General features: G+C 46.9%; 1 protein-coding gene across 1 annotated transcript in view; it reads right to left on the reverse strand.

The window, feature by feature from the left end:
• Positions 1–16,916, reverse strand: part of EIF5 (eukaryotic translation initiation factor 5) — a 587,707-nt gene that overhangs the window by 127,590 nt on the left and 443,201 nt on the right. The window lies entirely within an intron of this gene.

A 16,916-nucleotide genomic window follows, 5' to 3' on the forward strand; every position in this document is an offset into this window, starting at 1 on the left:
TCATCATGCATACAGCTGCAGTAATCAGATGGGTAGAATCCCAAAGCTACGCACAGGGTGGTAGGTACTAGGAGGAACTGGGTTGAGCCAGAATGCCCTGCAAAACAGCAGTGGCAAAGCCTGCTCTTGTTCTGGAATATAAGGGCAGGTGGTAGTGTTTTGTGAAGGTATGCACAGAACTCCAAGTGGCTGCCTCCAGAACATCTTTGGTAGGAACTCCTCTGAGAAAGGCTGTAGAGGTAGCTGTGGCCCTGGTGGAGTGTGATCTGATACCTGTAGGAACAGATTTCACATGATAGGAATAACAAAACCGAATGCAGTGGCCTATCCACTTTGAAATAGTCTGCTTGGAAACTGGCTTCCCTTGAGCCCCTACAGCATAGGACACAAGGAGTTGTTCTGATTTCCCGAAGGACTTTGTTCTGTCCAAATAGTAACGTAGCTGCCTATGGATGTCTAAGGAATGTAGCAGCCTTTCCCCTTTGTTTTGAGGATTGGGGTAAAAGGTAGGAAGGTGTATGGCTTGATTTAAAGCTACCCTAGGTACCACTTTAGGCATAAATGATGGGTTGGTACGAAGGGAGACCCTGTCCTGATGGAAAATGAGAAAGGGCTGCACCACCATGAGGGCCTGTAACTCCGAAACTCTACGAGCTGAAGTGATAGCTAGAAGGAAGGCAGTTTTCCAGGACAAATATTGCAAATCTGTTGAGACAGCTGGTTCAAAAGGAGGCAATGTTAATTTTTCTAGTATGTAATTAAGATCCCAGGCTGGTATTGGTTGTTTCCTTGGTGGTCTAATATTCTTAGCCCCTCTGAGGAACTGTCGTAAAAGTGGGTGAGAAAATAAAGGAGGATCCGTGTTGTATTCTGCAGAAATAGCTGAGGCATGGATTTTTATGGAAGAAAATGAAAGTCCACTGTTCAGCAGCTCAGCTAGATATTGTAATAGCTGAGGCAAGTTCAGTTTTCTAGTGTCCTGGCCTTTTTTCGCATTCCAAGAACAAAACCGCTTCCATTTTGCGGAATAAGCTTTTCTAGTTGATGGTCTTCTGGCCTCCATAATGACATCCTGCACCTCCTTAGAGAGTAGGGTCTGTTGTGATGAGGAATTTTCCATGCAGCGAGATTGAGTGCTTTCAGCTGACTGGAGAGTTTTGTAACTGTGCTGAGTCAGTAGAAGTGGCATTAGAGGCAGGGACCAGGGAGGAGTATGTGTTAGGCTCCTCAGCAATGGGTACCAGTGTTTCCTTGGCCAATCTGGAGCAATCGGTATCATCTTCGGTCTGTCTGCTCTTGCTTTCAAAAGTACCTTGGGCAGAAGAGGCAGAGGTGGGAATGCGTAAACTGTCCATGCTGTCCAACTGAATGAAAGGGCGTCCACTCTCCAGGCCTTTGGATGAAAGGTCCTCAAACAAAACTTTTCCAATTGATGATTCCTGTGGGAGGCAAAAAGGTCTATGTCTGGCCTCCCCCACACTTGGGTTATTTCTGCAAACACCTGCGGATGTAACTTCCATTCGTGTGGATCTGTCATATTTCTGCTTAGTCTGCCAGTGTGTTTTCCAATCCTGGCAGGTACTGTGCTTGAAGTTCGATTTGCCATTCCAGAGCCAAGTTCCAAAGGGTCATGGCTAGTCTGTACAAGGGGTATGAATGTGTTCCTCCTTGTTTGTTTATGTACCACATTACTATGGTGTTGTCTGTTCTTATGAGTAATTGCCCTGGATGCAGGAAGTCCTTGAAAGCTGTAATTGCATTTATTACTACTAGCATTTCTTTTTGATTGATGTGGAGGTGCTTTTCTTTTTGGGACCATTTGCCCTGGATGCACCTGTCCGTCATGTGCGCCCCCTAAGCGTAATCTGAGGAGTCTGTTGTGATAACTTGCTCTGCTTGAGGCTTGCAGAATGGGAGGCCTGCGTTTGCTTGACATGCTTGGGCCCACCATAGAAATTCCTTTTGCAAACATGGGATTATTGGTAGAATTGTTTCAAAACTGTGACTGTTGAGACCATAGGTTTTTTAGGTACCATTGAAGTTTCCTCATATGCAGCTTTGCACATGGGATTAAAAGGATGCAAGACGCCATGAATCCCAGAGCCTGCAGGATTTTCCTTGCAGTAAGCCTGGTGATTTTTGCTAGTATTTTGAAGTACTGAGATAGTTGCCCTTGTTTTTCTGGCGTAAGATAGGCCATCTGGGTGTTTGTGTCCAAGTTGGCACCCAGGAAGGTTATTTTCTGAGATGGTGTTAGCCTTGATTTCTCTGTTGATTGTGTATCCCAGGGCATGCAATAGTAGTGTCACATGTCAGATGTTCCAGAAGTATGTGCTTGCTGTCCGCTTGGATCAGGCAGTCATCCAAATAAGGGTAAATTTGTATCCCTTGAAGTCTGCAGTAGGCAATCACTGATGCCAGGCACTTTGTGAATACTCTGGGCGCAGTAGATAAGCCAAAGGGCAATGCAGAGAATTGATAGAATTGATAGTGGATTGAACCTGCAAGAAATCTGAGGTATCTTCTGCAGCTTTGTCTGATTGGGACATGCAGGTATGCCTCCTTGAGGTCCAATGTTACCAGCCAAAACTCCTTGCCCAGCATGGGAAGAAGTTGCTGTAATGTGAGCATCTTGAATTTTGGTACGAGTAGAAATGTGTTTTGGTACGAGTAGAAATGTGTTTAGGATGGATAAGTCCAAAATGGGTCTCCAGTCTGTTCCTTTCCTTGGTACCAGAAAAAGCCTTGAATAAAAACCTTGACCTTGTTTGTGAGAAGGTACCTCTTGAATAGCTCTCATGTTTAAGAGCTTTGAAATTTGTAGTTGTGCCTCTGCCCTTTGATTCTGTGGCAGGTTTGGCATGCCTTCATTGTTTGGAAGAGTGTGGAAATGAAATTTGTAGCATCCGTTTATAATGTCCAGGATCCATTTGTCTGTTGTGACAATATGCCAATTGTTTGCAAATAATGCTAGCTTTCCTCCCAAAGGTGCTGCCAGCTGAGACGTGCTTGGCATGGAAATGAGGGAGTCATTGGGTTTGCTTCCTGTATTGTGCACTGTCCTCGCCACCTCTTGGTGCTGGAGTTTGCCATTGTCATCCTCTATATGATCCTTGTGATTGCCCTCTGCCCCTTGTGCGTCTGTATCTACCTCTTTGGGGCTTGTCAGTGGCTGGAAAGGACCAGTTCTTTGAAGGCCAATTTCTGCTAAAACGTGGTGGTTGGACCTGGAAAAAGGTTGACAGTTTGCATGGATTTGGCTTTTTCTTCCATTTTCCGTAATATCTCCTCAGCATTAGTACCAAACAGCACATCCTTCTGCAAATGAGCATCTAGAAGTTTAGCTTTCACATGATCAGGCAAGTTTTGTTCTCTAAGCCAAGCATGTCTGCGAATGACTGATCCCGTAGCAGCCACTCTACTTGAAGCCTCTAGGGCATCATAACCACATTGTAAAGTGTGTTTACCCACTTGCTCTGCACTATGCATCATATCCTGTAACTCCTTTAAATCTGGTTGTTCAGGTTGAGACATTTTGTTCTTTAATTGTGATAACAGGAACTGTTGATATTTAAGCATATGAAACTGACAATTTAAGGCCCTCATGGCTAGGGTGGCCGAGGTATATACCTTTTTACCCCACCTTTCTAAAGATCTTTATTCCCTTTCTGCAGGAAGTGGATTCTTGGCAGTGGAGGCCTTCAATCCCTTGGGGCCTTGTGAAATGGTTTCAGGGTCAGCATTATGGCTTTTGAAGAGAAATTGGTGAGAGCTGGGAACTCTAATACCTATCAGGTTTGACTGGTGGAGGGGGCAGAGAATCCGGGTTAAGGCAAGCCTCCGAATAGACATCCAGTATGTCCAAAACAGGGGGTATAGCCAGAGGTCTGTGTTGAGGTAACAAAAGAAATTCCCCAAGTCTTTTCTTGGAATCTGAAGAGTGTTGGCCTTCCCAATGGAAGTGTTCCCTCAAGGTGTGTGAGGTTTCCCCAAAGGAAAAATCCTCAGGAGGGGATACAGAAGGAATGGACTGTTCTGCATCCGAATCCTCAAAAGGAGAGTAAGAGTGTTCCTCTGCATCAGAATGTTCTGATAAAATGGATCCCTGATCAGAAGAGGGAGAATCTTCCTCCACTCGGTCTCTTGTCTGGAGGGGGTTGAGAACCTCTGATAAGAGTAATTAAATCCTCAGCCATTTTAAGCATCTGTTTTTTAGGCATGGGACCTGGAGATGGGCCCTGTGCAACAGGCCTCGTGGGATGCCTGGCTGCTTTGGATTTAGTAAAGGCCTTAATTGAAAAAGACGATGAGGGCCTAAATACACCATGGGTGGAGGTGGACCTGTCCACATTAGTAGGCTCAATAGCAAAGGCTTCGGTTGTAGTCTGGGAAAGGGCCGGGGTCCCAGCGGTCTTGGGTGCAGAGGACACCGCCAAAGGAGTGTCATCGGTAGTCAGGGACTGCAAAGGCGTCTCGCTGAGAACCGGACCACGTGTAGCCTGCTTTGGCGGGGACCTCGCGCGTCAGTCCTTTTCCTTGCGTTTTTGGACAAAACGGTAGTACAGTGTCAGACGACATTGCTTTACCAAAGTAGTGCTGGGCGAACTCCGCCCGACACTTAATAGTGCATTTATTGAAGGTAGCGCAAAAGCGACAGCCCGAGACGTCGTGGTCTGGACCCAAACAAGGTATGCAGAGGGAATGGAAATCCTTATGCGGTATTTGCTTCCCACAAGAAATACAATTAACTTTTTCTGACATCGGTCAGAGGCAAGAAAAGTTTCCCCAACGGGGTACTTAGCTTTAATGAAGACTTCGGTTTCCAAAATATTCATAATTCAGGAGCTGGCCGACCGGCACTTGCGAACTGCTTCTGCTTCGGGCACCGCGCGGCAAAAAAGACTGGAGAACATGGCGTCTGCTGTGTCTTACATACTCTGGCCTCACTGACGTCAGAAGAGAAAGCGACGACAACCGACGCCGGACCAAGACTTTGGAATTCGGCCGACCGAGGGACCGCCTGACGGCAGAAAACCCATCTGTGATTACTGCAGCTGTATGCACGATGAACATCTCCAAGTGGCTGCTTCCAAAATATCTTTGGTAGGAACTCCTCTGAGGAAAGCTGCAGAGGTAGCTGTGGCCCTTGTGGAGCGAGATCTGATGCCTGCAGGTACAGTTTTACCATGAAAAGAGTAACAAAAGCGTATGCAGTGGGCTATCCATTTTGAAATTGTCTGTTTGGAAATTGGCTTCCCTTGAGCTCCTATAGCATAGGACACAGAGCTGTTCTGATTTTCTGAAAGGCTTTGTTCTGTCCAAATAGTAACGCAGCTGTCTGTGGATGTCCAAGGAATGTAGTAATCTCTCCCCTTTGTTTTGAGGATTAGGGTAAAAGGTAGGCAAGTGTATAGCCTGATTCATAGCTACCCAGGAAACCACCTTTGGCATAAAGGACGGGTTGGTTCGTAAGGAAACTCTGTCCTGATGGAAGATAAAAGGCTGCACAGCCATGAGGGCTTGTAGTTCCGATACCCTACGAGCTGAGGTGATGGCCAGAAGGAAAGCTGTTTTCCAGGACAAATATTGCAAATCTGTTGAGGCAGCTGGCTCAAAAGGAGGCAAGGTCAGCTTTTCTAGAATGAAATTGAGGTCCCATGCAGGTATTGGTTGTTTCCTTGGGGGTTTTATATTCTTAGCCCCTCTGAGGAACTGTCTTAAGAGGGGGTGAGAATAAGGGTGGATCAGTGTTGTATTCTGCAGAAAAGGCTGAGGCATGGATTTTGATGGAGGAGAATGAAAGTCCACTGCTTAGCAGCTCAGCTAGATACTGTAATTGAGGTAAATTCAGTTTTCCAGGATTCTGGCCCTTTTTCTCATTCCAGGTACAAAACAGTTTCCATTTTGCGGAGTAAGCTTTTCTAGTAGATGGCCTTCGGGCCTCCAAAATGGCATCCTGCACCTCCTTGGAGAGTAGGGTCTGTTGTGATGTTAAGGAATCTTCCATGCGGCCAGATTGAGTGTTTTCAGCTGACTGTGAAGAGTTTTGAAGCTGTGCTGAGTCAGAAGAGGCATTAGAGGTAGGGTCCATGGAGGAGAAGGCGTCAGGCTCCTCAGGAGTGGGTACCAGTGCTGTCTTGGCCAGTCTGGAGCAATGAGAATCATCTTTGGTCTGTCTGCTCTGGTTTTTAATAGAACTTTGGGCAGCAGAGGAAAAGGTGGAAAGGCATAAACTGTCATTGTTGTCCAACTGAGAGCGTCCACTCTCCAGGCCTTTGGATGAGAAGTCCTTGAGCAGAATTTTGTCAATTGGTGATTTTTGTGGGAGGCAAAGAGATCTATGTCTGGCCTTCCCCATGCTTGAATTAACTCTGTAAAAACTTGAGGATGCAACTTCCATTTGTGTGGATCTGTCATATTTCTGCTTAGGTTGTCTGCCAGCGTGTTTTCCTTGCCTGGCAAGTACTGTGCTTGAAGTTAGATTTGTAATTCCAGAGCTATGTTCCAAAGTGACATGGCCAGCCTGCATAGGGGGTATGAATGAGTTCCTCCCTGTTTGTTTATGTACCACATTACTGTGTTGTCTGTCCTTATCAATAGTTGACCTGGATGCAGAAGGTCTTTGAAAGCTATAATAGCATTTATTACTGCTAGAATTTCCTTTTGATTGATGTGAAGGTGCTTTTCTTTTTGGGACCTTGCCCTGAATGCACCGATCTGTCATGTGCCCCCCCCAGGCGTAGTCAGAGGCGTCTGTTGTGATGACTTTATTTGCTTGAGGCTTGCAGAATGGTGTGTTTGGCATGCTTGAGCCCACCACAGAAATTCCTTTTGAAGACATGGAATTAGTGGTATTATTGTTTCCAAACTGTGGCTGTGTTGAGACCATAGGTTTTTCAGGTACCACTGAAGTTTCCTCATATGCAGCTTTGCACATGGGATTAGTAGGATGCAAGATGCCATGAATCCCAGAGCCTGCAGGATTTTCCTTGCAGTCAGCCTGGTGAAATTTGCTAGTGTTCTGAAGTATTGAGTTAGTTGTCCCTGCTTCTCTGGCGTGAGGTAGGCCATCTGGGTGTTTGTGTCCAAGTTGGCACCCAGGAAAATTATTTTCCGAGAGGGTATTAGCCTTGATTTCTTTTTGTTGACTGTGTATCCCAGAGAATTCAACAACATTACAAAAGCCAGATGTTTCAGAAGTTTGTGCTTGCTGTCCGCTTGGATCAGGCAGTCCAAATATGGGTATATTTGTATCCCTTGAAGTCTGCAGTAGGCGATTACTGATGCCAGGCATTTAGTGAATACTCTGGGCGCAGTAGATAAGCCAAAGGGCAATGCAGAGAATTGATAATGGGTTGAACCTGCAAGAAATCTGAGGTATCTTCTGCAATTTTGTCTGATTGGGACATGCAGGTATGCCTCCTTGAGGTCCAATGTTACCAGCCAAGACTCCTTGCCCAGCATGGGAAGAAGCTGCTGTAATGGGAGCATCTTGAATTTTGGTACGAATAAAAATGTGTTTAGGATGGATAGGTCCAAAATAGGTCTCCAATCTTTTCCCTTCCTTGGTACCAGGAAGGGTCTGGAATAAAAACCTTGACCTTGTTCGTGAGTAGGTACCTCTTGAATAGCTTTCATGTCCATGAGATCTGAAATTTATCTTTGTGCCTCTGTCCTTTGATTGTGTGGCAGGTTTGGCATGCCTCATTTTTGGAAGGGTGTGAAAATGGAATCTGTAGCCTCTGTTTATATTGTCCAGGATCCATTTGTCTTGTGACAATATGCCAATTTTTTGAAAATAATGCCAGTTTTCCGCCTAAGGGTGCTGCCATTTGAGCCTTGCTTGGCATGCAAAGGGGAAAGTCATTGGGCTTGCTTTCTGAATGGCTGTGAACTATCCTCACCACCTCTTTGGGTAGGAGCTTGCCATTGTCTGCCTCTAAACTATCCTCGAGATTGCCCTCTGCCCCTCGGGCGCCTGTATCTACCTCTTGGGGTCTGTCCGTGGCTGGAAAGGACCAATTTTTGGAAGGCCAATTTCTACTGAAACGTGGAGGTTGTACCTGTAGAAAATCTCACTGTTTGCATTGATTTAGCCTTTTCCTCCATTTTCTTTAATACCTCCTCAGCTTTAACACCAAATACTACATCCTTTTGCAGAGGGGCATCTAGTAATTTAGCTTTGACATGATCCGGCAAGGTTTGCTCCTTGAGCCAGGCATGTCTACGTATGACTGATCCTGTAAGCAGCTCTACATGAAGCCTCTAGAGCATCAAAACCACATTGCAAGGTATGTTTACCCACTTGTTCTGCACTATGCATCAAATCCTGCAACTCCTTCAAGTCTGGTTGTTCAGGTTGTGACATTTTTCTTCTCAACTGTGATAACAGAAACTGTTGGTACTTTAGCATATGGAACTGGCAGTTTAATGCCCTCATGGTTAAGGTGGCCGAGGTGTATACCTTTTTCCCCCACCTTTCTAAGGATCTGGAATCTCTCTCGGAAGGTAATGGATTTTTAGCAGTGGAGGCCTTAATTCCCTTGGGGCCCTGTGAGATGGTCTGGGTCAGCCGCATGGCTTTTGTATAAAAATTGCCGCATGGCTTTTGTATAAAAATTGCTGCGAGTCAGGAACCCGGTAGTACCTGTCCGGCTTGACTGGGGCTGGAGGTAAGGAATCTGGGTTAAGGCAGGCCTCCGAGTACACATCTAGTATGTCTAAGACAGGAGGTATAGCCAGAGGCCTGTGCTGAGGTAGCAAGAGAAAATCCCTAAGCCTTTTCTTGGAATCTGAGTACTCTTGGCCTTCCCAGTGGAAGTGTTCCCTTAAGGTATGCAAGGTTTCCCCAAATGAGTAATCCTCTTAATGGTGCGTTTGTTGAATGTAGCACAAAAACGACAGACCGAGACGTTGTGGTCTGGGCCTAAGCAAGGAATGCAGAGGGAATGAAAATCCTTATGCGGTATTTGCTTCCCACATGAAATACAATTATTAACTTTGTCTGACATCGGTCTGAGGCAAGAAAAGTTTCCCCAACGGGGTACTTAGCTTTCAAGACCACTTCGGTTGCAAAATTTTCGTAATTTCAGGAGCTGGCCGACCGGCACTTGCGAACTGCTTCTGCTTTGGGCACCGCGCGGCAAGAAAGACTGAAGAAAATGGCGTTGGCTGGTTCTTATACCCCTGTCGCACTGACATCAGGGAAGAAGCGACAACCGACGCCGGACCTACACTTTGGAATTCGGTCAACCGAGGACCTGCCTGACGGCAGGAGAACCCATCTGTTATGACTGCAGCTGTATGCACGATGAACATCGCTAGACAATAGCATGTTTCTTGCCTAAAAGTGAAGGAGCGCTAGGAAGAGTCTTGGTCTGAGCGATAGAACTAAGGCCATGGCTCCACAGCTAATTATTGAAATGGCTTAAGTTTTCTATGGCCTCAGGGCTTATCTGGTCCCAGTTTCCTGACTGCCTGTATCAGTGTGCTTAGGCTAGTACTACGAACTGAGTATATGCTCAATAACATTGTGGTATCTGCTAATGTTTAATTACAGCACTGTTAAGTCAACAAAAAGACCTAGTCTCCCCACTTAATCTATTATATGCGAGTTATTCACTATCCTGGATGCTAGACTCAACTGTCCTACTTGCATGCTAGCCTGGTAAGGTGCCTAAACAAGAACTGCATACATCTATTTCTCTCACTAGCTTCTCTAACTGCCTTGCTTACTGATTATACCACTCTGAACCCAGCTCCATACTGTAGCATTATTTGAGTATTTTCCTAACAACTGTTACATATTGCTCAGACCTCTCTCTACTCCTATGAGTACTCTGTACCATTTGTTAGTTTGAACAGGTGCTTGGATGCCTTGCATTGTATCTGCTTATATTGCCATGAATGGTTTTCAAATGTTTGTTTGAATAGATGCTGGAATGCCTTGCTTTGTATCTGCTTACTTTGAAATGTAGGTTTTCCAACTGTCCGTATGAACTCAACTGCTCTGAGTATTACCCCAACTGTATTTTTAAATACCTGTTTGCCTATTTGAACTGCATGCACTGTGTACTACCCTATCATTTAAATGCATGTCTTACCCCTTCACTATCTTTTTCTTGTGCCCTCTATTCCTAGGTTTGAAACCTATATCCTACACCAATATCTTGTGAACATACCTACCTGGTGAAAGGACTCCCTGCAAACCAAATCCTTACAACTCCTCTATAGCATAAAGACTTGCCGTCCTGCTTAATGAACCCTCTTCACTAGGAGGCAAGAAATAAGAAGTTATGTACTCACCATAACGTTCCATCTGATTAGGTATCTTCATTTGTCTGCAACCTTTGGGATACGGATCTGATCTCGGATCCGAGCCGGCAACTTCTACCACAGCATAGATCCGAGCTCCTAGCTCCTCCCTTTACCCATAATCCCCTGCCAGCCCCGACTGACCTCAGATCAAGTTTGCCCAATATAACCATTGTTACTGTGCCCCAGAAGGGGCTTATCCAAGATAGATCCTAAACAGAATCCTAGAGGTCAGGGGGGATGGTTGAAGACAAAATAAGATACCTACTCAGATGGAACGTTATGGTGAGTACACTTCTTAATCTGAAGTAGGAACTTCATTTGTCAGCAACCTTTGGGACAAAGTCCCCAGCTACCTGAATCCTGGGTGGCCTTTATGGAAGAATATTCCAGAGCACTGCAGAGCCAAAGGACGCCCTACCTCTGGAGACAACATCCACTTTGTAATGGCTGATAAAGGTACGAGATGAGGCCCAAGTGGCTGCGGAACAAATATCATCTAAGGGAACCCTAGATTTAAAAGCCACTGAAGTAGCGACTGCCCTAGTAGAATGAGCTCGGACTCCCTGAGGTGCAGGCCTTCCCGAAGTCTGATATGCCAAGAAGATACAACTAGCTATCCATCGTGACAGGGTAACTTTAGAAATTGACTTGCCTAAATTTGTTTTGGTAAAGGAGACAAACAACTGGTCAGATTGCCTATGACCAGCAGTTCGATGAATATAAAAGCGTAATTGTCTGTGCACATCCAAGGAATGCAGTTTGTACTCTCCTTTGTTCTGGTAATTGGGAAATTGGGAAAGAACACGGGAAGATTAATAGATTGATTAATATTAGCTTCCGAAGATACCTTAGGCAGAAAGGACGGATTGATCCTGAGGTAAACTATCCTGATGGAAGGCTAAGTACGGTGGTTTAACAGAGCCTGAAGCTCAGAAACCCTTTTAGCTGAAGTAATGGCCACCAAGAAAGCAGTCTTCCAAGAGAGGTATTTAAGATCAACCGTAGCCGCCGGCTCGAAAGGGGGGCTTGTCAAGGCCTGTAGAACCAAAGAAATCCCATGGGGGTACTACCTCCCTGACCGGTCTGAGAAGGAAGGTACCCTTGAGGAAAGCTTTACAAAGCATGGAAGTAATTAGAGGGCCCGATTCATGCCCTACATGATAATGTGAAATCGCAGCTAGCCCCTTGATGAAAAAGGGTAGTTAGAAAAACCAAAACAGACGTAAGAGGCGCCGTGAAAGGATCTAAGTGATGGTGCTCCGCTCAAATGGAGAAACGTTTCCACTTACTTCGATAGACCCTTCTGGTGGAAGGTTTATGTGCTGCTATTAGGATGGCTTTGACTGGTGAGGAGATTCCGGGAGTCCTTATCAGGAGTGGAACTGGAGCAACCAAGCAGTCAGCTTGAGGTTGACCAGGTTGGGGGTCGGAAGACCCAGAGGGTGAATAATGAGATCCAGGAGGGGATCCAGAATCCAGGGTGGATTAATCAAATGAGACCACAGGTACGGGAACCACGTTTGATGAGGCCAGAATGGGGCAATGAGGATCATTTTGCTCCCCAGCCGACTGGCTTCCTTAAGAGTTTTAGCATCATGGGCAATGGAGGGTAAGTGTAAAGGAGACCGGGAGGCCAAGCATGTACTAGAGAGTCTCTCGGGGACTCCCCCTGAGGGGGGATTAGAGCGAAATAACGGTTGCATTTGGTATTTGAAGGAGAGGCAAAAAGATCACAACAGGGTTACCCCCATTGGGCAAATTTGTTTTGCTAAGAGGATTGAGAGACCATTCGTATGGGGTCAGAATCGAACGACTGAGCCTGTCTGCTAGGATGTTGGACCGTCCTGGAATGCGCGTTGCAATGAGAAAGCGGTTGGTGGATATCGCCCATTCCAACACTCTCATGGCCTCGCGACAGAGGATAAGACCTGGTTCCCCCCAGTTTGTTGATGTACCAGACAACTGACATGTCAGTTTGTACTGCAATCGTCACAATCGGAAGAAGGCTGAAGTGCCTGCAACGTCAAAAGCACCACCCTCATCTCTAGGACACTGATATGCAAGGAGGTCTCTGTCTTCCACGTGCTTTGGACCGTTCTGCCTGAATAGTGCCCCTCCCACCCCAAGTGAGAGGCGTCCGTGGTCACTGTGGCAACGGGGGAAGGCATCGAGAATGGTCGTCCCGTGTGAAGACTCTGGGACTGAAGCCACCACATAAATGACCCTCTGCAAGCCCTGCTTAAGGGAATAGGATGGGACAGGGGGTTGCGAGACGGGGACCATTGTACCTGGAGGGTCCACTGCAGGACCCTCATATTTAGACGGGCTAGAGGCAGCAGAGGAATTGTTGCCGCCATGGACCCTAGAGCCCTCAGGATCAATTCTGCTGGTGGAGCAGGAAGTTGGAGAATGAACTGAACATGCAACCTCAGGTTCTGAAGCCGATCGGGAGTCAGGAAGGCAAGCATTAGTTTGGAATCCAATCTCGCCCCTATGAAATCTATTACCTGTGTAGGAGCCAGAGAGGATTTGGCCATGTTGACAGTCAACCCTAGGCGTGGAGCAAGATTGAGGAAATAATCCCTGCCTGAACAGAGCAGATGCCTTGTTGGGGGAGATGAGGCTCTACAGTGTCCGGCTCCTTCCAAGCCCTGGTGGAAATAAGGTCCACCAGGGGTCGAGGAGGGACACCCAAGAGGTAGATGGCCCTGCTTCGAACGCCTCTAGGAATACGGACTCATCGGAGGAAGCCTTGGGGGGGCAGACCACCCTCCCCTAATCCTGAGCATTTCCATGATGTCTCCAAAGGAGACATCTTCGGGGGGTGACCTTGGGGAGCCTTCCCCTTCATCTAAGTCCGTATCTTCCATAAGGGACTCTGGGGAGTCCACGTGTCTCCTCTTACACTTAGCTTTGTGAGGGACCTCCTCGGGGGGGCTGTCAGAGGAAGAATCACCAGCAATGTCACGTACCAAAGGAACACCCAGAGGCGCTGAAGCAGGCTGCCCCGAAGGCCGGGTGATGGGAGCCTGAACCAGCCGAGAGTGAGTGCAGGGGGGAGCTGAAGCCAAGACCGGAGGACCGGATGCACTCAACAGTGCCCTCTCCACCACCGCGAATGCAGAGGGGGAATAGGATCAGAGAGTAGACTCCCACTCTGATCTGAAGTGGGGACTGGATCCAGGGCAGAGACCCTCGGATCCTAAGGACCCGTGTGCTCCGACCGGGACGGAACCGAAGTCACACCGAATCCCTCGGATCCAAAGCTCAGCCCACAGCTCCAAGAGGTCGGATCCGACAAGTTCGAGGGACCAGCTGGAGCCTAAATAACCAGTACTATCAGCTCCAACCCACCCCCGGATCCAACGCGACTCTGCTCCGAATGCTCTGAACCAGGAAAGCGGGTCGGAGAAGGAGCGATTGGAGCAAAAAAATGGGGTCGAACTCCCGAGGCAAACACTCCCATCTGCAGCTGGGCTTGGATGAACCCCATCATCCGGTCCATGTCTGCATCTGACATGCAGAAGGTGAACCTCGAAGAGGCCACCGAGGCAGACCTAGAGTGTCGCCTCGATGACCATGGCTGGGACCAGGTCCCCTCCTCTCCGGGTCCCGGTGAGAAACAAGGGGACCAGAGCAGAGGAGGCGATCCAGAAGCTCTGGATGGAGAAGACCATTTGGCGGGCGGGGCCGAGGAGTCCTCAACCCGCCGCTTATGGTGCTTTTCCTTCCGTTTGGCTTTTCCGGCCTCCCTCTCCTCCGGAGCCAAAGCGGAAGGTTGAGTCCCGACCTGAGGGAGACAGGGGTGGCTACCACCGAGGGCTGGGTAGCTGCCACAGAAGCACCGGAGGCCGGAGCCGAATCCAGGGGCAAAAGGCCCACCAGAATCAGCTTCGACCTCTGGTCATTAAGTGCCCTGGGGTTGAACGCTGTGCAAATCGCGCATCCCGAGGAGAGGTGTTCAACCCCAAGGCACCTAACGCACCGGGTGTGGCCATCCGCTGGTGAAAGCTTATGGCCACACTCGGTGCACTTTGAAAAGATGGCTTTAGGGGCCTCCGACATTGTAATACAGAAAACACACTCACTAGGCCCCCTACACACGACAAACGCACACTACGACCAGCGAGGGCAGGGAGGAAAAACACAAAATAAGTTAAGTTAAATATAGAATACCTAAACACTCGTTCACACACATGAAAAGGGAAGAAAAAATGTAAAATTTTTCTCACAAAACTTATCCAAATAGCAGGAGCTCGAAAACCAGCATGTAGCTTGAAGCGCGGCAAACTAGATCTGGGGTCAGTCAGGGTTGGCAGGGGATTATGGGTAAAGGGAGGAGCTAGCAGCTCGGATCTATGCTGTGGTAGAAGTTGCCGGCTCGGATCCGAGATCGGATCCGTATCCCAAAGGTTGCTTTCAAATGAAGTTCCTACTTCAGATGTGTTACCAATTAAAGTTGTAATTTTTAAACACTTGCTAAATATCTAGAGTATGTATTATATGCTGACTCAGCCAGGATACCCAGCAGCCATCCCCCCTTCTATCCCCTAGCATTTTGAAGTTTTTTATTCACTCCTGTGAATTCTCCTGTTACTATCCCTAGGAGTTTTCCCAAACCTTGAAACATTTCTCTGCTCACCTGCCTCTGTTTAACTTTGTCCACTAGATGGCATTCTAAACCAGGATAGAACCCAATTCTTCCATCCTTCCCTGGTATCTAAAGGTAACGTTCTGCCCCTTGCTTGCAAACTGGCTTCCTGCTCTCTCTACTTGCTACTTTCTCTTACCTTTGCTCTCTGCTACCACTTACCTTCACGACCACTACTACCTATCCTCCTAGACCTACTCCTTCTCTACTAAGGTACTCGGTAGTTAGCTGCTTACTGTTAGGTTTTTGCTGACTTCTCGCTTACCTGTCTGAACCCGCTCTGTTCACCCTGTGGGCTCACTCTGCTCCCCTACCCTGCCCCCAATTCCCACCCGACCCCAGTGCTGCTATATTTATTTCTCTAAAGAGACACCCCCATTACACCTACTCCAATAAAACTAACCACATCATTACCACTCCCACACCCCCCTTCTCATCACACCCACTGATACCTTGCCTCTCATCCCTCCTTCATATAATTCCCCACCCAGAGACACTCTTAACCTGATTACAAAACCTACCTCCCAATTTCTCCCATATCTCAAACCAACATAATGTCTATATTAATCATCCCATACCAATTACAACTATTTATCTTAATCTCACTCTTACTTCCTCTAACCAGTACCTATCTCAACCTGCTATGAACAACCACTTTATTCTACCCTTCTCTTCCCCTCCAAACACACCTACACCAACATTAGCTAACTCTCCTAACTTCCAAAACTTAATTTGCAAACCCAGCTACCTACTTGCCAAATAGAGTAGTACACTAAGTACTCCAACATAAAAACTAGAAAATTTGAGTATTACAAGCCTCTTCAGCCTAAACACTAAGTTAACCCTGTTAATCTTAACCCACCTTTGGACAATAATGCTGAATTATCTCCAAATTTCAAGTAAACACACGTAAAGCCATAAATATTTGTTTATATATTCCCCCAGGAAATAACATTAGTGCACTCGAGTATATCCTTAACTGGCTTTCTATTAATCTCCCACAAGAAACCATAGTCCTAGAAGACTTTAATATCAATTGGAATTCCTGTAGTAATACAAACCCCACCACCCATATTAACCTTTATGGCTTCTCTCAAACTATTAACTCCCCTACCAGAACAAATAGACTCAAAGTACCTTGGACTGGATACTTACTAAGTCCTCAAACTTACAGCAGGAAAACCAACCTAACTTTCCCCTAACACTTTCAGAACCGTACGCACCAAAAAGTACTTCAACCCAGAACTTTTCCAAACAGAACTAAATGCAATTGGTCACCATTAAAATCCTTCCCCCTAAATGAAGCAATAGAATACTTCAATTCCACATTCTTAACATCCTAGACCATCATGCCCCAGTACGCTCTATTAGAAATAAAGCTAAACCAGCCCCCCCCCCCCCCGGCAAAATTGTTTGTGTCTTTCAGCTTTTCCCCGTTAGGGGTCGCCACAGTGGAACCCCGGTCCGCTAATGATTGGTAGTGGATTTTTACGTACCGGGTTACCAGCCCTGACGCACAACCTTCAACGAAGGCATGCCCCATTCACGTACCGGGTTACCAGCCCTGACACAACCTTCAACGAAGGCATGCCCCATTCACGTATGCCTCCACACAGACTACGCTCTAGCCGAGAATCGAACGGGACGTCTTGCTATGAGGAGACAACGCTACCGCAGCACCACCTGGAAAAAAATCCTCAGAAAAATCCTGGGCAAAGTGGCGTACTAAGAATCCTACAGATCACCAAACCTTTAGGCAACAGAAATACAAAAAAGCCACCCTGCTAAACAAAAAGAACTTTTACCTCCAATTACAGCAATCCTTCCACAAAGCACAAACATTTTGGACTAGCATTAACAAACTTCTTTACCCAGGCCAATCACACCCAACTCAAGGACTTAACCCAGAAAATCTTACACAAACAGCTAATGCCTTCAATTCTTTCTT

The sequence above is a fragment of the Protopterus annectens genome, chromosome 6.part0 (assembly GCF_019279795.1).
Source record: "Protopterus annectens isolate FY-2018-M chromosome 6.part0, PAN1.0, whole genome shotgun sequence".
In the NCBI taxonomy this organism is placed as follows: Eukaryota; Metazoa; Chordata; order Ceratodontiformes; family Protopteridae; genus Protopterus; species Protopterus annectens.